The 23,812-nt window shown below is 33.9% G+C and overlaps 1 protein-coding gene across 1 annotated transcript in view; it reads left to right on the top strand.

Annotated features, from left to right (window-relative positions):
* GPM6A (glycoprotein M6A) overlaps nt 1–23,812 on the top strand; it is a 113,978-nt gene that overhangs the window by 48,355 nt on the left and 41,811 nt on the right. The window lies entirely within an intron of this gene.

Below are 23,812 nucleotides of genomic sequence, written 5' to 3'. Positions count from 1 at the left end.
ATTATAAAAAGACTTGTTGCAGAAGTACAATGATGACAAATATGTGAAGGCTTGATTATGTGAATGAAGCTGAAGCAACTGGCATTAAGTAGCATATTGTTTTCATTGGACTCTATTCACTCTTCCTCAGTGTTTGGAGACAGTTTCATTCTAATGTTACCCTGAGGTTTCTTTTCAGCCTTTAAATTCCTAGAATAAAATGGCCTTGCATCATAAGTGTTGGGGATTCTTTCCCATAGTTATGGTTTTCAATTAATGGAAGAGACATTTTGGCCTTCCTCAGATATTTAATGGGTATAAAAAGATTAGCGCAAAATTGGCTGTTGCAACTCCTATCTTTATGACGTGAGTTCATGAAGAAGTTAATGTGGCAATAAACGAAGGAGTTTGACACCAACTGGATAGGTTTTGGAGCAAAAAATGTCTCAAAATCTTCAGAACAAAATAGTTCAAAACATTAATGTTGCTACAGCTGAGGAATTACGTAGAAGTTTTTCTAACTGTTCAGGAGAGATTTTCTTAGGTTCTGCTGTGTATTTATTGTAAAGCAGGTAGCATTGTGTTTTATTAAATTTTACAGAGCAAAGCCTGGAGTCTTCAACCTCAACTTTCTTCTATCATGTATTCTTCCTGCTAAAGAACATTTTTTTTAATACTCTGAAGTGCAAATCACCCAATACAAATCCATACTGTTTATGTTCTACTGTGTCTGTTGACAGTTCTGATCATACTAGGGATTTCAATAGATTCCTTACTTGTGTGTGTTACCAACCCCAAAAAACCCAGCCCATGCTTTTCATTTCTCTTGAAGCGTTGTTCCTTTAACCTCTATTTAAACAATAGGTGCTAAGACTTTCTCTTCATTCAGCATTTTTCAACACAATTTTGCATTACTCTGCCAGTAGATTTCCCAGTAACAATGGGAGTACAGCTGAAAAAGCCTGTCCTTTGTAGTGAAGCCTTTTTCTAGGTTGCAGCTATAGATAGAGTTTAATAAAGCAGCTCTTCCATGAGAACATCACCTTGGACTGTAAAACTGTCTGCACTCCATGACCTTCTGGATATTCCTCTGGAACTGATGGTTCCAGATCTGACCTTGCATTTAATGTGATTTTTTAATAAAAAAGCAAGTGCTAAAGTTTTAGTTGTCATTTCCTGGAACTTTCAGGAGGCAGTAGAGACTATTTCACCTTTGATATCCTCTATTAGAATGAGTCTACCTTGGGACACTATAATAATGAAAATTTTTACAATTTTTTACACTAGATCTACCCACTTTGAAGGTCATTATGAGGACCTCTCAGGCCAAGATATTATTATTCTTATAGGCAAATATATTAATAATATTTGTAAATTATAATAAATTTACAAATAAGATTAAAAAAAACCCTCTGTTTTTTTATCTGTGTTACCTCACTTAATACAATAGAAAAATGCCAGTGTTAATGGCTTCAGAAACTAGCTGTACACCATTTGGAAGCAAAGATGGATAATTTCTTGTCTCTTTCAGTGTGTACTTCTCATCTTCTTTTAAGCTGGTGCAGAAAGGGAGATCTGACACATCAAGAAGCAGGTGTCAGGAAGCTGTTTATTTATGACACTTCATATAGAGAAGAGAAGAGTTTTCCACTCTCTGGTTCTTTTCAAAATAATTTCAAGGTTTAATATGTTTTGCACCAGCCAGGTGAAAGAACATTTTGGCACCTCAAATACCATTCTGCATTAATTGTAGGGAAAATTTTGAGAAAACGATGTTTTGTTTTGTTTAATTGTAGCAATGACTTTTAAAGAGTAACAGAAGAACAACAGAAGAGCAAAGATCTCTCAAATGATACATTATTTCTTGCTTAACCGAAAAGAAATTTTGTTTTTTGGAACATTCTTCATTGCTTTAAATTCAAGGAGAATAGATTACTGTTACTCTCAACTGTGTTGTAGAATTAGTTGTTTAACAGATCAGGCTGTGTGACTATAAGCATCCACATATATATAAAATTATTAATATGAAAAATGTTTTTTCAAATTTCTAGAAGCATGTTTTTGATTCAGGTAGTTACCCTAAATACTGTGTTTTGTTGATTTGTAAGATCTTGGATACCAAATTTTTTCACTCTGGTGAAGTCCTCAGTTAGTGGGTGTAGAAATACTGGGAACTGAAAATATTTGCCGGCCTAAAGAAATAGCTTAAACCTGAAAACTTGTTTAGTGATTCATTTATGCTTTGTAAATTGTTAGTGAGGAAATGATGACATATGAAATGTGTAAATAAGTTATGTGTCTTCTCCCTAGCTTTGCTTTTATCTTCCTTTGTGTTTTCACACTATATGAATTTCGTATTTCAATTTCTTATTACATCATATGTTAGATATGTCCTAAATTTCATATAACTCATGAAATTATATAAATATCGATATATGTCAGTAATTTTAATATCTAAAAAGAAATTAGTAGTTATAATAAGTAACACATTATTTATAGTATGGTGATTTACCTATAGTACACTTGGAGACAAAGTAATGCTTGGATCCTCAGTTCTCTTCAATTTTTTTTCACCTTGAACATCTCTTTGCCACAACTATTCCTTGTTAATTCTTAAAGCCTTTGAAGATTCTTTGGTTTTTTTTCACTTGAATTGGAAATAAGAAGAAAGGACATAATTTTGTTAACTCTTACATGAGTAGATGTAAATTATGGCTGTTAGATGTATGGGAAACCTAGTCCAAATAAATCTGTTCAAAGTGAAGGTATAGAATATCTGTTGGCAAGTGATTTTCTAATCACAATACCAGAAAGCTGATGTAAAGTCATTGGGCATTGCATTACATCATTACTGGTTTCTCTCTGATAGAAGCAAATGGCCTAGATAGCTTTTGGAGGCCTCTTCTTTCTCATTTTGTATCATATGATAGAAATTAAAATCTGCACATCTTAAATATTGTATACTGTTTTTTATATTGAAGTTCTAGGCAAATCTACTGTTCCATTCCGAGTTAAAGCAAGCAGACAAAAGAATAAAAGGGGAGAAGGGAAAATTCAGTATATTTTACTCCTATGCTTTCCTCATGTCATCTAGCAGAATGCAACAACTCAGTGTCATCAGAGAGCTAGGACAGAAATAACCCATATACTGTATCAGCTTGGTGGGTCACTATGTTGTTTTTTTTAATCTCATGAAAAGAAGGAAAATGTTAACATAAATCTGCGTGTCACAGTTTATGAAGTTTTAGGAGCTACAGCTGTGCCATGTTATGACCAATAGAACTGCTTTGGGCAGTAAGCTGTTAAATCCTTGGGAAAAGCAGAAAATTAAAGCAAAAAGGTATTCAAATCTTCAGTTTGATAAAATGGTGCTGTAAAGACTAATATGAAATCAGCTTTATGAGGCACTGACAAGGTTGATGCAACTAGAAATCCATACAAGCTGAAATCTAAGCTAATTGCTCAATTGTGAACGCTGAAATATCTTTAGGCCATTCTCTTTAAAATCGACATCTGCCCTACTGATCTCACATGATTACTGAGAAATTTAGTGTTCTACTCCTGTAGTGAAGGACATGTGTAGTTAATTGTCCAAAAGCAAATAGTAGTTTAACCAGACTAGAGGAAGCCTCTACTTTAGATCAATAAACCCTCCAGCATTTCCTTTTTAAATTTGTCAAGATTATAAATAAATAAATCTCTCAAACCTTTTGCTGTTTTTTAGAAGCATCAAATCTTTTGAGGTCAGAGCAGGATATTCTGTAAAGCATCCTAGTGTCCCTGAGAGCTTTCTCCTTGGCTGGGAAGCCAGTCTTACTTTTTACTTGACTTCGGGGCTCTGATGTTCAAATAAAGTAAATAAGATAACTCAATAATCAATAAGACAAACAAATCTTATCAAGAACTAAATTTCTTGTTAGCCTCTTTATTTGTAGGAGAAAAACTCCCACCCTAAACTTATGGAAGTAAACATCCATATTCCTCTCTTAATTATTTCTACAAGATTTTGTGTTCTTTTTAAAAAGTCTTGATCCAGATTTACATGTCATTGTTACAACTTACACTCAATTGAACTCTGCAATGATCTGACTTTGCAGTCATTGAAAGCACAGATATTTTGTTGAAGAAATCAAAGGAAATCTCATAGGAAGCTGTGTCACAGTCAAACCAATACACAGAAATAATATGTGATGGAATTTTGCGAAAACTTTGGTATCTGACCATAGGTTGAAGACAAAATGTTGGTCAACTAAGCAAGCTCATGCCTTAGTCTTGAATATGCCAAATGCTGTCATGAGGAAAGAGGACAACCCTTAACAGTCTTCCATGTTCAATTAAGGGAGAGCAGAGAACTTCCTCTTTAGAAGGAAGCTACTGCTATATTTAATACTTTTCTTTATAAACAGAAAAGGACAATGCCTATCTTTTTGTTGTGTTCAAAACAAAATTTAAGACTCTATCACATTTATGGATGTCAAGCAGGTCCCAAAAGTTTGTATTCTTGGCAAAATTCCAAGCCAGGTGCACTTCTGAAATGCGATTTTGGGCTGACAGAGAAGATTTGGTATTTAAACAAGTATCAAGCTTTTTCTGTATTTAAACATTTTTGAGACAGGAAGTATGTTTTGAGACAGGAAATATAATTGTAGCCTACTGTCTCTGAGCTTCATCTGTATTTCCTTCTGATACTGAAGTTCACTTTTCTTCTTTCAATTTTTTCTTTTCCTGTGTGTTTTATTATCAGAACACATGCACACAAAAGAAAAAAGTAAATAGTAAAAATTTGTTTGCATATATAATTCAATATTTTTAACTTGATGAAAAAAACAAGGGCTTAAGGGATGCTTTGTACCAGATTTATGCCATCAAATTCAGTTTGTTATAAAGAATTTTGAGCAATTTTTTGTCCCTGAGGAGAATAATGAACTTATGACTCAATTCTGACTGAATCATTGCTCAGTGTATCAACAATATATTTCTGGCTCTTTAGAAGTAGTGGAAAAGAAGAAACTCAAATATTTTACTTGAAAAATTTATTCAAATGTATTTTTTTATGTACATTGTTGGTTTTTTTTCCCCACTTTGACTGGGTATTTTGTCTCTTGAAGACAAATTATTGACAGCAGTTTTAACCTGTGCTTCCCTGGAAACAAATGCCTTGGCAGCTGGCCATTGTAACAGATTTTCTGGGCGACACGCATATTCTATACTGATCTTGCCAAAGCCTGGTGTTTCAGATGCTGCTTCCTTTTCAAGAGCAGGTGTTCATTTATTCCACATCATTCTGCAACCTTGGCAGATGAGATAAAATTCAGAACTAGTGCAAAAGAGCTCATTGATCCAGCTCTATAGAAATAAATCTTAACACTTGGAGCTTGAAGCAGAAAATCCAGAAAGAGGCAGAGTGTGAAGTGGTGAAGTAGCTGGTTGAGTTTAGAAAAAAATGGTGACTTATAGCTGGACATACTGCCATATTAATTGTCTGGATTCTTCACTGTTCTATGGAATATGACAATGGTTTCTCAGGACAGGAATCTTACAATAATAACAAAAATCTCCTTGCATAAATAGTTGTATCTGATTGCAATAGTTTTATTCTTAGTTAAAATAAGTCTTATTACCTCTCTTATTTTCTTTTAATATCTTGATGTTATCAATGTTACATATAATGTAAACGGTCAAAATCCATCCTTAGTGCAAAACATGTGCATGGGATCTGATAGCAAAACTGTGCTTGAAAACTGAATGTGTGCTAAAACCCCCCAAAATAATACAAAAAATATTTTCAGCCTGTTTAGTTTTATGGATAATTGTACAATTGAGGGAGGTAAGTATTTGATATGTTTCACACTGTAAGTAATAGAATAAATTCTATTTTCATTTACTTTCATTGCCACCACCTCTGTTCCCCTGCTTAAAAAAAGGTAAATGCATTTTATCTTTAAATTATTCCTTCACCCTTGCATAGCTACAGAAAACATTTGTCTTATGCATTTCTTTACTCATCCCATGGTCAGTGTAAATGTTTGAAAGCCCTTTATCAGACTTACATCAGAGAAATAAACAATTGCAGATTATTCAGCTTGCTGAGAGAAAATGGGCTTACTATAAAAGCCATAGAGTGTGCATATAAAATAAAATTCAATTAGAGCCACCTAGATGACGCAGGCTGTGGACTGAAGACCTTCTGTGGTGATTCAGAATCTTGCCACAATGATACAAGAATGAGCTATGTGCTCTCAGAGGACCTGTTGTAAAATGATAGTGCTTTTAAAGGGGAGAAGAAACAAGAAGTTGCAGCTCCTGAGGACATTTCTGATCTTGTTTCATGCATAAAAAACCAGCTTAGGTATTCTTATCAGTGTATGCCAATCAGTATGTAGGCCAACAGCCGAGTGGGTTTCTCAGATGGATTATGGAGCTTGTGTTGCTCTCTGATAGCACAACTGCTCTGATGGAGATACCTGAGCTTACTGCTGTGCATGTCTGTATGATTTAGAAATACATAAATTCACTGTCTCAAAATAAAACTTAAGCTCATCAAATGATGAAAAATTAGCAATAGTTCTGTGAGAAATAAATATTCACTTTCTAAAATAGATATACATTTCTCATCTGAATGTAACCACTAGTCAAATCTTTGTGTTCTGCTGTGTTTTTAAACAGACATTCCAGTCTAGAAATGACAAAACCTCATCCAAACAATATGTTTCTGTGAAATATTTTATTCTCATTGAACTTGCCTTTTTACAATGATTTTTAAGCAAAAAAATTGCTGATCGTCCCAACTCTTTTTAAGAAAATAAATTCAGTATTTTTAGATTATCACCAAGATTGTAAGCTTTTCTTCAGTGGTTTGAGACAGAAATATGTCTAGGTATCAGCACCATGCTAAGATTGAGTTAACAGTGACATACTTTTTCTTCTACAGTCTGGAATCTTTTCTCTTGATGGAAAAAGACACTGTGTTATTATGTGTTTTGGGAAGACTTGATTTGACTTAGAATGTTGTAGGTTAATTTTGCATCATTAAAAATATGAATTGCCAAAGCACTTTGACATCACAGTGTGAAGGTGCATATGGGATGATGAAGGGGAAGGATGATCGAGAAAAAACCCATTCATACTAAGTACTTCATACATAATATAAAAATTATATTTTTAAATAATAAAGGACAAGAGAATCTCTGTTTGTTCTCTCAACCTAATTGAATTTTGGTAGTAGCCTTGGCACAAAAGTTTTTCAAACAATGTGAAATTGTTTTTGAAATGTTCTAAAAAATTTTTGTACAGTGGAAATTAAATGTATATGCATTCACTAGTATTGAGGATATTGGTTCTGAGTCTTTCTTTCCATGTTTTTTTCCTGTGTTCTCTCTTCTTGTTAAGAAGATGTTTTTTTCCATCCTAAAAGGAAGTCTAGAGCAACACAAACAACATCATGAGGTCTTAAGCACAGGTTTGAATGAAAAAGCTGGCCAAAAAAGTTACATAAAATTTAATTTACACTGTCTTGGTTCTGTCCACGGAACAATCCTCTCTTCTAAGTTGTTTTTTGCTCCATCCCTAGCTGCCTTTGCAGCCCTTTTATTTCATTCTGTGATACATTTGTTCAGGAAATACATAATCCATGGAAAATGCCTCTGTAGCTAGGGAAGATAACCATGGCTACTGGAGAAACTGTAAATCTACTTATGAGGGCTCTAGAAAGGAAAGAAGGGATCCCAGGTGAAAAACAAATGGGATTAGGGCAAGGTAAAGTGCAGAGGACCTATACTTTGACAGCTGCCTATGATCAGCCCAAAAAAGCAGTATTGCTCCCTTTCTTGTTCTGCAGGTAGGGAAAATATTGACATATAATCCTGGGTTTAGTGATAAATATTTTTTCATAGCATAAATCATTGCAATGTGTATATTTGCATTACAATAGAGAAAATTGTGATGATCTGTGTTTGAAAATTGTGATTGAGCCTGTGTTTTTCTTTTAGGATCTTTTTTAAGGTAATCTTATCTGAAACTCTGTTCCTACGGGTGTATAAGGTAGTAGAATAAAACTATTCCTGGAGATTTAAAAACCAGTCCTCTAGATTAAGAAGTTCTTGGAGACTTTTGATACTGTACATCTCCATCTTACCTACAGCTGGCACACAAATGCCTACGGATAAAATATTGTATAGTGAAAGACAAGACTATAGATCTGGAAATGCAAACTTCACAATAGAAGTAGGTTTTAACTGATTTTGACAAGCAGCAAGTTCATATTTTGTTGCCAATATCACTGTTAGTTTTTTTCTCATTTAATGAGACAACCACATATGGATTTTGCTAGAAGATTCTTAAAATTCTTATAAGTTTCCTGTGTAAATAACTCACATGTACTTTCCCTGGTTGCCCTGAATATTTGGAACCTTTGAAAGATGCTATTCTTTTGAAAGAATTTATTTTGAAATTTTATTTTAATTAACAGTATTAATAATGGTGCTGCAATTTCAACAATATTCTAGTCTAACTTGTTTCCTAATACAGGTTAGCTTTCTTTTTGTTCAGTTGTTGTCATTTTTTACTGAACCTGTTTTTACAAATTTCTGCATTTGTATTTGTCTTGTGTTTGTAATACTAGTGCACTGATGACTGCAGAAATATTCTTCTCAGGAGAACCTGTAATGTGCTACTGCTGACCTTTAAAAGGTTCAGGCTTTTTTGGATAGAAGTCAAGTGGAGATTTTCTTTGTCCCTCAGAAAAGACATTCCTAGAGGTCTTGAGAACAGAAACCAGAAATATCTATTAGTCAGTTTTGTGTGTGTATGTGACCAGGAAAATAAAACTTGTGTATATGTTTCTAATGAAGAATTTTAGTCCCTTTTGTCTTTATTAAAAGGTTTGTTTCTAATGAGTAATTATAATCCTCTTCTTTTCAAGAAAGTGTGTGAGTACATTTTTTGTCAGAAAAAATTAACTGGAACGTATTCAGTGATTCTTGAGGCCCATCTGGCATTGGACACCAGTATGATGGCCAGGAATAGCTTTTCAGGCTGGGAAATTATGTGTGACAGTGTACCTTAATGCTGCACGAGAAATAAATGTTGCACCAGACTCCCAGGCATTGCACTGGGTGTTTACTCTGATATAAAACTGCACATGGAGCAGAACGTGAACAAACATTTTGGTGATACTTATCCATCCTAACTTTAGGTGTGTGGGAGTGGGCATCATCTAGAAAATGAACTGTCTTCTTTTTTTAGTGCAATTTTGGAGCCCATTCAGCCAGCATAGCTCTTCAAAAGCTTGTTGGTAGGAGTCTTTCAAGCTGTAGTAAGGTTTAAAATAAAAAAGGCCAAAGAAAAAAAAAAAAAAACCTACAAAAACCTTTCATCAGCAGAGCTGCAAATTGTTCCATGCTGAAATACCATCTGCTCTCCAAAAGAAAGGATTTTTACTAGAATGCAGTATGTTTGGATGAAGATGCACCCTGCTGCGTGTTTTGCAGTTTTCCTTTGTTGTATTTCCCCCACCATATAAGATACTTTCCAAAGTCTTTGACTTCTTTATTAAATATTAGTTGAGTGGATCTGAAATGTACACTTTCTGTCTGAAGGCATGGTCAAGTTTTAGAAGGATTCTTAGGTTCTTTATCGTCATTATCTAAAGCATTATATTGACCTTTTCATGTCTCTTCAGAGTGATTTTCCTCAGAAGATACTATTTGAGAAAACAGAGGAAAGCCTTTTAAGGTCATTTAGATGAGCTCACATAAACATATTGCCATTTTCTTTGTGGAAATGAGCAGTTTTCTGTCATTTGAGGACATATACTTGAAAATTCATTAGGGTTTTTTACTGAGCTCCCTGGAATTTATTGGCAATTCTCCTACTGTGTTGTAGGAGAAGCATTTGTACTCTCAAATATTACTAGCAAATGATAAAAAAGAGAAAAAAAATAGTGTCCATTTCATCTGCATTATCTTGTATTACCTGGTCTCTTGGCTTACACTTTCAGTTTCTGGTTATTGAAATTATATTCGAAGGTGTTTGTAAATAGCATGAGAATTTTATTTCACTCAGACTTTTCAATAGTCTATAAAGCAGAGTCCTTTGGAAGTGGCCTGAATTTTCAGTTTACCAAGTCTGATAAATAGTTCTGTAGCATTTCCCATATAGAAAAGCAATAAATTTCTTTTTATCAATATTCATATTTGGTTATGTAAACCCTCATTGGTGTGTAACATTGAATAAGTATAGGGAAAAGCAGATGAGAAATTATGTAACTGGAAATTAAGATGTTGCCTGTGCTGTATATAGTGCCTGCATGTGCTATTTCATGGAGCCTAGTCAGTAATATCTGCTTGGAGTCTTCAAGGTGTTATATGTAAGGTAACTCTGTACCATTGCTGGAACTCTAAATATTTACCCTTTAATATACTCAGTAAGTACACATCTGCTTCCCTGACTATGCATCCTGCATCCATGCTGAGATTTGCCCACCAGGAATTCTCTAGCTATTCAAAAAGCTACTGTACTCACAGCACTCAGAGAGTTTTGTTAGCTACGCAAGGGAATAATTTACTGTAAGTTGATTTTTTTTCCATCATCTCTTTGGAGGATTTCTACTAGGCCAGGAAACAGATGAAATCCCTGGAGGCAGCTGAATTCTTTTTCCCTCTGCTGGTGTCTGTAACCTAGCCTGGTTACTATCATCCTGTGGTTGAAAGCTGATTGGCAAAACCCATGTAACATACCGCTATGCTCTTTGCATTAAAATGGAAAAGAATGTCAGGTTCTATTTTTTATAAGAATGCAGTGGATTGACTAACAGTGATCTGAGCATAATTTTGGAAATTTCCCATGATATTTATCTGCAGCACGTGGAATTAGAGTCAATTATAGTTGTTACAATAGCAGTTAGAATGATTTTTGTAGTGCTCCCTAATGATGTTTGCCTGCAGCATGCAAAGCTCTGAAATCTTCACATGGGGAGAAGATCACTGATTAGGGAGAGAACTTTCATTCCTTCACCTGCTCTCAGCCACTGTTAGATTTGGCTCTGTGAAATGAAAAAGACTAAAGAATTTTTTTCAATTAACTAAGAAAAGTGTTGTAAATCCATATGAACAGTGTTGCAATGTTAACATCATTGTATAATTACAATATTTTTATGACATTGTATACATGAATTGTTTACAGTTTGCTCATGTTTTTTGTGTCTTGGCAAACAGAGAATATTGCAAGTTGCCATGTTAGATCCTGTTCATAAAATGGAAATTCTCAATTCAATGTTGTTTCAATAAATGAAATAGTAAACCAGTGTCCTGGTTTCTGCTGTCATGTATGACATCTGGTTGTAAACTCTCATCAAAATGTAAATGCAAATAACTTGCATATTTCCCTTATGCATAGTTAATCGGTCAGTCTTCAGCTTGTTGGTAGGCTCTTCATGTTGACATCTAATCAAAATATGTGTAGTTCACTTAAAATTCAGTATTTTAGTTTACCTCATTTCACATACATGGAGGATTTGGCCAGCAAAACAGCTCTCTTCCAAATCCTTGGGTATGCCCCTGTATGATGTTTACTGCTCTCTGTTTCACTTCATGTGTTGCATGTTCAGAGAAGGCATAGTCCAGGTACTTGGCAAGTGAATGAGAATAAGCTTGTCCAGAATTCAGATAATATATATAATTACAAATGAAAAGTTCAGAACTCTTCAAATAGCTCTGGGTAGAAAAGGTAATGCAAGAGGCAAAGTAGGAAGGCTGTCTAATCTTAGTTTAGAATTCACTGGAAAAAAACAGAAATGGAAAACTATACCATGAACCAAAGCCTGCCCCTGTCTTGTTTCTTCAAAATATAAAAATACTCGTCTCTGCTCTGTATACTACTTCTCTCTTCTGAAAGAGCTGAAGTTGTGAAATCTCAGTTTATATTATTAGTTGTTAATTCAGAGAAATGGCTTTATAAAAAATCATGTGTGTTTTAATTTTGGCTTTATTATAATCTTTCATATAAAAATAGATAAAGCTTAAAATTACACATCCATTTGAAAATGCTAAAGCATTTTAAAAACAACATTTCAAAGTTTTTTAAAAACTTTAAAAAATCTGTGAAAATCATAATGTCCCTTCCAACAGATGGTTTAAAGGAACATTTTTCTGGAATGGGGCAAGTGGGTGAAAGCTGCTCAAAATACCTGTTAAAGTAGTCAAAGTTCTTTTGCCTGCTTGTATAGCTCTGTGCAGCCCCTTCATGACTGCAAAAAGAGGTGTAGTGGCAGTCAAAATAAATTAATTATCTGCTTGCTGTTTGTATGGATGATATCAGATCACAAAGAATCTGGTTCTTCCTTTTTAAAAATTTTGTCTGTACTCCCATAGTGAGTACTGACTGTGGGCTGTTATCACAGTGCAGCAGCTGTTGAGTAGAACACAGCTTTGTTCTCACACGTGAGTGATGAGTTTCCCATGTAAATGTAGGTGAAGGTGTGTGCCTGGAATAATGGCATTGTGAAGCTTACTAGAAATCCCAGGCAGAATGGCCTAGGCATAATTGTCATGGACATAAAAATTGATACAGTAGAAAAGACATATTCTCCAATTGATTTTCAAACAAACCTAGAGTTTAACCTAAATTAAGTTGTATAAATACTTATACCTAAGTGTGGTATGGATACACATAAATCCATATCTTTTACATTAGCAAATTATTTTTCCTCAAATGCGTTTGTCTTTATTTTATTCCTTCCTTTTTTTCTTTTTTTTTCTTTCTTTTTTTTTTTTTTTTTTTTGTGTCAGACCTCTCTGTCTGTTGACCTTTTCACTTCTGTACATTTTTATTTCCCAGGAGTAAAATATATTGCTCTTAGCATAGTGTTACAATGAAGAGACTGTATAGGAGCTCAGTAAGACTTCCTGAGTCTGTGACCTTTTTTAATGCTAAATGGCTTACCTCTGGAGATAGATGTGCTAACCTAATTTAATTAGTGCAGAAAAGCTGCAATGGATTAATTTTGACAGTTTCAAGTCTAAAAAATCGTGGTTTACAACTATCATGTCTTTAATTTTGGTGTAAAAAATTTACATAATTTCCTCTAAAAAACTTTCTTTTCAAAAAAGTTAGATATAATGTTAAACTGCTTTTTCAAACAGGCCTTAATTTTATTTTGTTCATGTTTATTGAATGAGTAGGAATACTTTTAAATTGAAGATAATAAACTGAAAACAAATTTATTCACCAAATGGCACTGCAGTTGACACAGGACATAACAGTCTTTAGTAAATCTTTGGTAAAAAACCACTTCTGTAAAAGAGACAAATGTGGTTTTTTTGTATAGTAATAACTATGTGTTCCTAAAATATTTGTTCCCTTTCTATAGTGATCTTGCTTTAAATCACCAGCAAATGTCAAAGACACTTTATATTTTACATTATATTACATTATCTTAGATATATTACATTAGAAAACTTTAAAGTTCAAACCTTTTGAGAGTATGAGAAAAATAATTTGCATCTCAAAGGCAAACATACTGATTGAAAATTTTCTGTTTCACCGTAATAAAAAATCTACACACCTTTTCAATAAGGAAAATCCAATATAAACCTTACACTACAAATATAGTTTGAAAGACTTTTTTTCCACTGCCAAAGTACTAATACTTCTGTGAAATATTCCTTTGAACTTGTTTTATTGTATCCATTGTTTCTATGCAAGTGTGATGTATCATCTTGGTTTTTGCTTTGTTTGATTTTTCTCTCTGGAGCTCCTTCAGAGAAATAATGTTCTGGAAGGTAGATATTTCTGGCTGTGAAATGTGAGATTAGCAAGCACCCCGTCACAGTGGTGTAGCTGTGAAGAGCTACAGAGATCTCCAGCTGTAGAGCAAGCTAGCAGAAAGGGAGATGCATGAGAAATGAGAGCCAGTCATCATGGATCCTGGCTGCTGGACAGTGCTTCTTGATTTCAGGATTGGCTGTCTTTTTCTGTTTCATGTAATACCTTTCCTCTCCTTAGCACTTGGAATATAGGAAAAACAAAATTTATAATAATAAAACAGTCTAAAGCCAACATAAACCATACTCTGCAGGCATTTCCTATTTTAAGGTTAAGGCATAGGATGGGTAAAATGGTATAAAGATACCAGATGATATCTATATCTAGAGGTATAGGTGAAACTGTGTGTATTCGAGCTGTCAGGGTACTGCTGAATTTCATGCAGTCCTGTAGTCTATATTTTTTGCAAGTCACATAGAGATAGGTTTCATTCTGCATTATTTGAAATTGATTTCTTTCTAAAGAAATGTTAAAAATAAAACTAAAATTGTAAGTTACAGTCTTAATGAAATTTTGTGTAGGAATTAGGTTGGTCTGGCTTGGTTTCATAATCAGTGGTTAAAAAAATTACTAGTAGATGTCTATCACTATTAGGATGAAAATGCTATATGGCAACTCTACTTTTATTTTTTAGCATTTTTCCCACTTTGTATTGCCTTTGGTCTTTCACAGATCTCTCCTTGCTTTCATGTGCCCATCTTAAAAATAGTTCCTTAACCTTAGATTTCTATGAGGAAGAAAATAATTACATCTAAGTATCTTAAAAATGAATTTTTGTAACAAAGTGAACTGTTTTGTGAAGCAAAGTAATTCTTGGCAAAGCAGCAGGTGAGTTAGAGCAATATGAAATATGATTTCAGAGTCTGTTCTTGAAATGGAGTTTTCTTGTCTGTGTCCCATATATTATTTGTAGATGTCTTTTAGTATTTTAATGTATAAGTATAAATGCTTTTCCACTCTACATAGCGAGTGAAAATGAAATGCACGCTTAATGCAGATTGATCTTGTGCTAGATCCTATTGTTTGTTTAAGAGCCATTTTCCTCAATACTGTTATTCACTCCTTTACTTTAGAACTTGTTTTTACATTTAATTCTTGTTGAGTTTATTGTTCCTGCTGGAGTCAGTAAGAAGGGCTGTTTAACTCCAGTGGGAGACAGCTTAGGTTTTATTTATATAGGCTTTTTGAAGCCATTAGAAGTCACTTGCAGATATTTCTGTTCAGAAGAAATACATGACTTAATTTGAGGTCTTTGTAGGAGGAAACTTAATGGCTCTGTTCCCATAAAAAACTTCAGTTTTATATCACTAAGATTTTTAGTTGTAGACTTGAGAAATCATGTAACATACTGGTCCACAGACACTTTCTTTATGACCTGCATCTTTCAAGTTTTTATCTATAAAAAAAGAAAGTGTAAATTTGCACTGAGTAAATGATACCTATAGATTGTTTATTCCAAGTTAATTAACAAATACTTATCTTTGTGTTTTATTCATGTCTGAAATTTGATTGATTATTGATAGATTCATTGGTTTGTGTTTTTAAATCAGATTAAGCCATTATTTAGAAGAGTTCAAGTAGCTCATTTTAAAGTGTTATACATATTCACATATATATATATATTTAAAATAAGTACAATGGCATTAATTAGTTTCATGGAGCAGTCTTCATAAGTAGTCATGTCTTGAAGGATTACAGTTATCTGCCTCATCATGATCTATTTCTTCTTTTTTTTTTCCTTTCTGGGGTGTAAAAGTGACAGTTGTATAATGATTCCATTAAAAAGATTAAAAGATATTTCTTTCCAGACAGAAATATTCAGAATATTTTTTCTACTTCTTTAGTTAAAGATGTTCTACCCTTTTGGATAGTAAACATGACAGCCTGTGCATGTGTGTTTCATTGAGGAATATCTCAGTGCCTTGGAGAGGGGTGGTGAACAAGGATGGGGAGAGAAGGGGGAAGCAATGCTGTGTTCCTGCTGCTCATTCCCCAGAGCAGATGAGCTTTCTGTCTCCTGGTTTGAAGAGAACGAGCAAGATTATCAGCTCTGAGTGTTTCTCAGGCAAAGAGGTGTTCAAGGGAATAGGAATAGCCAGCATGAAGACAGCCTGAGGGTAAAGGGAGCAGATGAAGCAAAAAGAGGCTTTTGAGATAAAAGTGGTGTAAAATATGAGGGCATTAGAATCAGAAGTTGCATATGATGCAGAATAAAAGGAAAGGGCTATATAATTCCAATTAAAGTTTTAATTGATACCATTTCCAAAAGTCTGTTTTCTTTGAGTTCTCTAACTCCACTGTTTCCAGCTAACAGCTGTAAAAAATACACACCCTATCCTCTTCAGCAGTGAAAACATTTGTGAGGTAAAAAAGATCGTTTAAGGAAGATAAATATTTGGTATTTTATTCATATGCTTTTGACCACTATGCCCTGCACAGCTGCCGGAAAATTTCCTGAGATCAAAGTGTTTACATTTTACCTCTGCTTGCATTTTTGTTATTTCTGAGTTTTAAACAGCAAGGATTGGAAATGACAACAGCAGTGTATGCTTTGATTATATAAATGTAAGCATTCTGAGAAGTCATATTAATCTTATTCTGAGTACCAAACTGAAAAGTCACTTGGTAAATAACCTGTTTCTTCCTCTGTTCCAACACTTGAAAAAAAGGAGTATGCTACCTTCTCTAAAATGAAGGTGTGCAAAACTCACAAATGCCTATTAAATATGTAAGAGGTTTGTAGAGCATTCCATTTAAACAGATGAGTGCACAGAAAATTCAGGAAGCAATGTTTTCTGGGTTTTCAAGGTTTGATTAATGCACTAAAAAAAAGAAAAAATAAGTAGCTTAAAGCCTAGTATAACTCAGCCTATTTGTGAATGAGGAAAACAGTGCAGGATTATATTTCAGAACATACTTCACAGTAGTTTTTTCTTTTGGGATGAATAGTTCTGTTCAAGGCTGAGGAAAAGAGCTGAGGGATTGATTCTATGAACTCTAGATGAGATAGATGAAAAGGATGCTTATTTGCTGATTTTATGATCCATGGCATTGTCATTCACTTTATAATTAGAGTAGTAAGTGTTGCACAGAATTAGTGTTGCAAATTATTGTTTTCAATTGAATCAAACAATAAAAATTTATAATTCTTTCAATCATAATCTATGTATTATTGATATATACAATATGCTTATAACCCATCTATCAACAATAATAAATTGTTGATTTATTTAATGTACAAATCTTAGATACATGATCTGTGGAGTGCATGAAATGGGCAAACTCTTTGAATTAACTGAGCCACATACAAACATTTGTATCAAGTCTGTGAAACCAGTTTGTTTTATTCCTGTCCCTTTAACTTTAGAGTGATTTTGAAGCTGACAAATGTTGTCTGTGTTAAATCAGCCAGAAAGTTTTTTTAAGATTATAAAGATTGACTATGTTATGCCTGAATGATTCGTATTTTAGGCAGTGACTGCTCTGTGTCAGTAACTTTAATACTTATTAACTGCTAGATTGAGATCTGTCTCATTAAGCAGCAATGAACCTAATGTACTGAATACTCTATAACAGCTAATTACAACACAGTTTTCTGTACGTTCTTGTAATCATCAATGTCCAAAATATGAGCATTTGTTTCTGTCCAAGGTGTAAATGTATAAATTTTTTCATGTGTATAATTAAATTATTTTAATTGATACATTCTTTCTGAAAAAATTGCATTGGTTTACACTGCAAGCAATACCAATACTGGTAAAATCAATCTTCCTAAGCATGAACAGGTGCCTTTTCCAATATTTTCTCTTAGCAATGTGTTTCTTTCTCACCAGAAGCATTACCCCCTTGGGCACAGATAAACAGAACCATGGACATTTATAAATATCTTATATGCAATATTTCTTTTTATATGAGTGTGGAACAACAAAGGTGTCATATCAGCTGGTGTAATGTCATCTAGTTCTGGATACCTACATGATATTCTGTATATTTTATTGAAGTTACGGTGCTAATTTGATTTTAAGTCAATCGGACAAGCCACAGGTTTTCAGCCAAGCACATTCTCAGTACCTTGCTAAATGGAGCCTTGTGGAGGTACCTAAATAGTAGCTGAGCCAATTTCTTTGACAAGCTGTGAGGTGTTCAGCCAGGAGCTTTTGCTTAAATTAGTTCTTTGTTAGAATTACAATTGACAGGGCTGGGAGCGATAGCACAGGTACCTTAAAGGAAGCATACAAGCATGCAGGATGATCATTTACCTGTCCATCAAAGAAAAGAAAAGAAAACAACCCAGAGTGATGAAAAGGTTAGCTTCCTGTCTAACTGGCAAAGCAAATGAGGCCTTTTGCTTTAAAAAAAGTATTTCCAGTCAATCCAAGGTAGTTTCCCTTTGTTCTTGAGAGTTACGGAGTAGGAAAGAAATACAGAGTAGATCTTCAGGATGTTGTGCAGTCTCTGCTACAGCTTGGAATGTACCTTCACTACATGAAATCTAAACCTTTGATCATGACTCATGATGAGACTTTACTGCCAAGCCACTGTTTCTCCGGTGTCACTAAACCTTAGATCTGCATTTTGCCGGAAGGTACTAATCAGGCTTATTGCTCCACAGCACTCTTTTATAAATGTGTGGTATCTAGTGCTTCTCATCACTCATTAGAGAGTTATCCAAATTTAACAAATACTTTGGCAGAATACTTTGGTGCAACAGAGGAAGTCAACAAGCTATTTGATTGTTGATGAAAGAGTACAGTCCACTATGATGGAAATGGATTTTTCTATGTGTGTATATATACATATATATATATACTTAAATTTGGCCTTGAAAGTTTGTTACATCAGTTGATGGTAACACAGATACAGGTCACTCAGCAAGGTGGATTTGCTAAACTTATTTGTTTTAATAGCTAAGTGTTATAGATGAAGGCTTCTTGAAACCATATTTCTTCTCATTGGCAAGTAGCTTGTTTCATTTTATTCCAACTCTACATTAAGACAGGGAATTATTAGGTATCTATATAAACAATCCATTTGAGATTTAATTGCCTTGAGTATAAGTGAAGAAATGTGTTCAGTGCATATGATAAAAATGCAAATCTAAGTTATAGTTCTGATACAGGAGGTACCATGACTATTAGTGAGCTTGCTGAATAACTTTATTTTCTGTAGTGAGAGCAGTTTGTTAAATGCTACAAATTCAGCTGGGGTATTGAGTGCTTGACAACAACAAGGGACAGCTCTGGATGAAATCATACCGAATATTAAGCAGTGTACAAAAAATGTACTAATTCTATTACCCTTGTTCAGGTTTAATTGTTAGCTGTTACTCAAATCAAGACACAATCCATATGTAAAAGGGAGGGAGGGATTTTGAGTAATGTACTGGATTTTATTAAAATACTATGTAATCCCCAGATCCCCATATTTCAAATGAAAATAACTGTGCAAGAAAGAACTTTAAGATTTGCATATGGACTAAGGATAAAAAAGTTATTCATAAATGAATTTGTAAATTAGGTCTTTGAAGGCCTTCATAATTTTCTTTTTGACAAAAATATTTTGCTGCACAATTTTTTCTTCTGAAAATATTGATGTTGCTACCAGGAGGTAGCACAAAATAAAAAAAAAACCACTTGCATTCCAAGAAACCCTTGAATTTACATTGGACTACTGATTTAGGCTGCTATTAGGATCCTAAAATCTTTAACTAAAACTTCTCAAAGAATTAAGTTCAGTTTAGAAAAGTTTTTACAACAATATATTTTCCTAGTACAAGTACTGAGTAATCTTGTAATGTTACAGGATAAAGTAAATGAGTAGTTGATTATTTCAAAATTTTTTTTCAAAAATGCTAGATAAAACTGAGCCAAACTCAGTTATGTTCCCCAGACTGCGACCACTCTATTCCTTTTGCTTTAATAACTACAAAGAAGATTCCAAATATTTTCTGCATTTCAAAACATGTTGAAGGATCAAATATTTTACTTTTATTGCTTTGATTTCAAGTATTCCAGCATTTAGCCACATAAGAAAACATCATCTCTTAAAGCTGTCAATAAAGTGAATTTTTTATCACTAAAGAATTCCTGACATACACATTCAGCTCTTAATGCTGCATTTTCAGACCACTTTATTGCAAGCATGAAATTTCTCTTTTCATTTTTGTTTGGAAATCTCTTTGAAGGATTTTAATGGGGTTTTTTTATGTTAGTGAAAGTTCTTTGTATCAACCTATAGACAAAATATAGTAATAAATAAGATGGAAAATTTTGGGGTTTTTTAGGCTGCAAAATGATCATTTTTGTTGTTGGCCTAGGGCTACAGGGGGATATCTCTGTGCAGACCTGATATGTTCATGGTAAGATAATCCCAGTATCATTCAAATATCTGAAGTCATACTCCTGTTATGACTGAACATTTCTCTCAGTTAGAGAATCAGAGCATGGGTGGAATGGATGATGCACAGATAAATATTTTGTTGCTTTATTGTTAAGAGGTGAATTGTATGAGATGCTACAGAGCAGTTTCTGGCTGCAAGTTGCAGATATTTATCCTTCATATAACTCCCTGGGCAACAATGTTATCCTAATCAGTCCACAAAGGTCGTTTTTGGGATTTTATTTATTTTTTTTTTTTTTAATGCAAGGTAATATAAGCACAGTGATCTGGTGAAGGGCTGGGTTTGTGGGAGCTGTTTCCAAGATCCAGCATAACCAGAGTATATCTCCACTGCTTAATGTTGTAATCTTGGCCAGGTAGATTCTCATGAACAAACACACATTATAGTGATTTTGACAATGCACAGTGTTAGGTATGTCAATTTAGCTTGAGGCATTTTGCATGTAAATAAGAAAACTTCTTTATGATTCCTCTTAGCCTTGGTCCCACGCTGAGTGCAGTAACTGAAGCAACTATTAACTACAGAATGAATGTAAAAGCCTAAAGACTAACATTTTAATTTTCAGTATTAGCTGATTAGCTAATATCCAGTCACAATGTGGAGATAAGCCCAAGCAGATCCATTAATGATACATGATATAATGTGTAAAAGGATATCTTCATGTTTGTTTTTTATTTTCATGCAATTAGTTGCCTATTTCTTAGAATCCCTTTGTGCTTGTTGTGGCATTATTGTTGCTTTTCTACATGTGTTTCTTAAAAGTATTCAATGTCTATTTACTTTTCCACTGTAGTCATAGCAGTCAGGATATCAGAATTAATTTTGTGGTAAAATTACTTTTTGTTGCTTTCTAGGTAATTCTGTAATTGTAATCATTGTTATTGAAGGCTAATCTAAATGAGAAATCATCTCCTGAGCAAGACTAAGAAAACTTCAGTTGTTAGCATTGCTGGTCTAGTTTCTTGTATAACGGGAGAGGGTGGAGCAGAGTGGGGATGTATTCCATTCATGAGCCTGGGAGCAATCACATGGGATTGCGTATGCAGCGCTTCTTGAGCAGGTCGTCCAAGTCAGAGTACAGGGGTGATCTCTGGTGATCCATTCCCAAATGTTGCTACACCTCATCTGCAGCTCTGTAAAACCACATCCTGAATGTCTTGTCTTTCTGCTGTCCTTGGGATAGCACTGAGGGAGCTGGATTGATTCTACCTGCTGCTATACTGTGATGTTCTGGAGACCAGTTTCAGATCAGGAAGTCATGCCATCTGTTGATTAATTTCAGGGTGCAAGATATAAGTAAAAAATGTTTCTTTTTGTTCAATACATTGTGTTTTGATGGCTGTATTTATCAATTAAAGTATTACATAACAGTAGCTTGACTTGAGGTTAAGTCTAGCTTAATAGAATTCAGAAGTAAATCTGCATGTTTCATGATGGGGCTGTGAAACTGTATTTGAGTTGATTGGCCATGAAAGCTGTGCGACAAGTGGTACAAATTTAGATATGAAGAAAATGCATGCCTAGCCAGGCATGGAAGACACAGAAGATTTTGTTATTTTGTTTTCTATTTCAAGTTTATGTAGTTCTCTGGCATTTTACTTGTACTCTGCTGTCTTGTCTTCTAATATTAGATAGAAAACTCTTGAAGAAAAATAATTTAAGAAAAAACATTATTAAAATGTTGTATATTCTTCAGAGGTACTTGTTCCCATTGGAGATGTAATTATCTGTGATTAATCAGTAATTCTTTGGACATGTAGTTGTCTCTGATTAATCATTTAGGTGTTTCAGCTGCAAATGAGTTGGAAAGGATAAAAAAAAACAAAACCAGAATATCCTTCTGTATTTTGTATGTTTACTTTTTATAGATATTTTTAATACTGATTTTCTTCATGGTAATATCTGGGGTGAATTGGTTTTCTTAACCGTTTATGTAAAAGGCACTAACATAACAGCCTTCTGTAACTGGTTCTGATATCATTGGTTTAACTTCACTTTCACAGACAAAAGTGGCAAGAGATGTAAGTCCCGAATCTTTTTTTTTTTTCTTTTAAATATACTAACCAGAAATGGATTGAGAATTTTATTTTTTAGTTATAGGTCCTGGTCTACACCGAGGAGAAAGAGTTCACGTATCACTAACACATGAACAAAGAAATTATTGTAGTGTTGCAATTTGTGTGCATAATTAGATGTATATCACATCTAAAAAAAAAAATCACATCTAAAAAATTTCTTCTGTCTGATACCTACATTTTTGCCTTCTTAATGTAGAGATAGTATAAACAGAAAGACAACTTATTTTTGGCTGATGCACTTGAAGATATAATAGGATATTTACACCCAAACCCCAGAAACTAGAAGATATTTACAGATTTGCCTGTATAAGGCAAGTTTAGATATCTATATCAAAAATATTTCTGATATAGACAGTAATAATTGTACTAACAGAGAGGTAGTTGTCTAGGAGATGTTTGTTGACTGGAAATGGAGGGATGTAATGCAACATTAATGTGTTGCATTTTGATAGCTGAATAGAGACAGTATTTGGAGTTTTATTTTATCCTTGTAAAATAAAATTTCTGGTCTTGTCTTCTTTTGTGTTTTTCATGACTAAATTTTCTCTATGGAATGATTATAATAAAATAGATAAAAAAAGAACAGTACAGACCTTCATGTTGAAAACCACTGAAAAGGACAGTGTTTTTGATAACTTCTACAGTTTTAGTAAAGACATGTGGTCTGGATTTTTACCTGAAGGAAAAATTTTGGAAGACATAAGCAAAATAAGAACGGTAGGTGCTGAATTATATAGCACAAGCTTATTGAGCAGAGTTGAAAAGTGCTGAAAACTGTATTTGAAGAGGAGAACAAACATCAAAGAAGCATACAGTCTTTTTCATCTTTGCCAGTAATTATTTCTGTGACTGTATGTGTTAACTGCCTTGTGAAGAGGGTGTTCTGAGAGGTGAATGAGTGCCTGTCTCGCACAGACATACACACATATCTCACAGCTGAGTCACACTGTGCTGGTGACTCAATTTCACTGTGAAGGTTAAAATAGCATTTCTATTGTTCTGGTATTAAACAGCCATTTGCACATGCTGAACAGCTGAAAGGAAAGAATTGGAGCAGATATTACCTATAGCACATTACCTTGTGTGGGGTATGAATGATGTGTAATATCCATTTTAAAATCATAGTGCTGATTCACTGGTTTTCTTTAGTTTTGAGTTGGTCTGACAGCACTCAAAACTCTAGTTACTCATGAAGTAAACAGTGAGAAAGGTAGTAGTATGGCTATGGAAGAGCTAAGTAAATGAGAAAGGCTTTGACATTATATGATTATATGAAAATTTCACATTGTTGAATTTTTTCCCCATAATTATATGAATTAAAAGATCTCAAGTTGGTGGAATATACCACTGAAAGCTTCCCTCAAAGACTTATGAACATGAACAGTTTTAATGGGAGAGATTAATCTTCACAAACTATAGATTTGTTTCAGTTATTTTGCAAATTTTGAAGCATTGGGGGAAAAAAATGGATTCATTTTTGATTCTGATTTTTTGATTTTGATTTTTTCTGGGATTGTACTTGGATTGGTGTTAT

Source organism: Poecile atricapillus, chromosome 4 (assembly GCF_030490865.1).
Source record: "Poecile atricapillus isolate bPoeAtr1 chromosome 4, bPoeAtr1.hap1, whole genome shotgun sequence".
Classification (NCBI taxonomy): domain Eukaryota; kingdom Metazoa; phylum Chordata; class Aves; order Passeriformes; family Paridae; genus Poecile; species Poecile atricapillus.
This window is presented reverse-complemented; position numbering and strand designations above follow the sequence as displayed.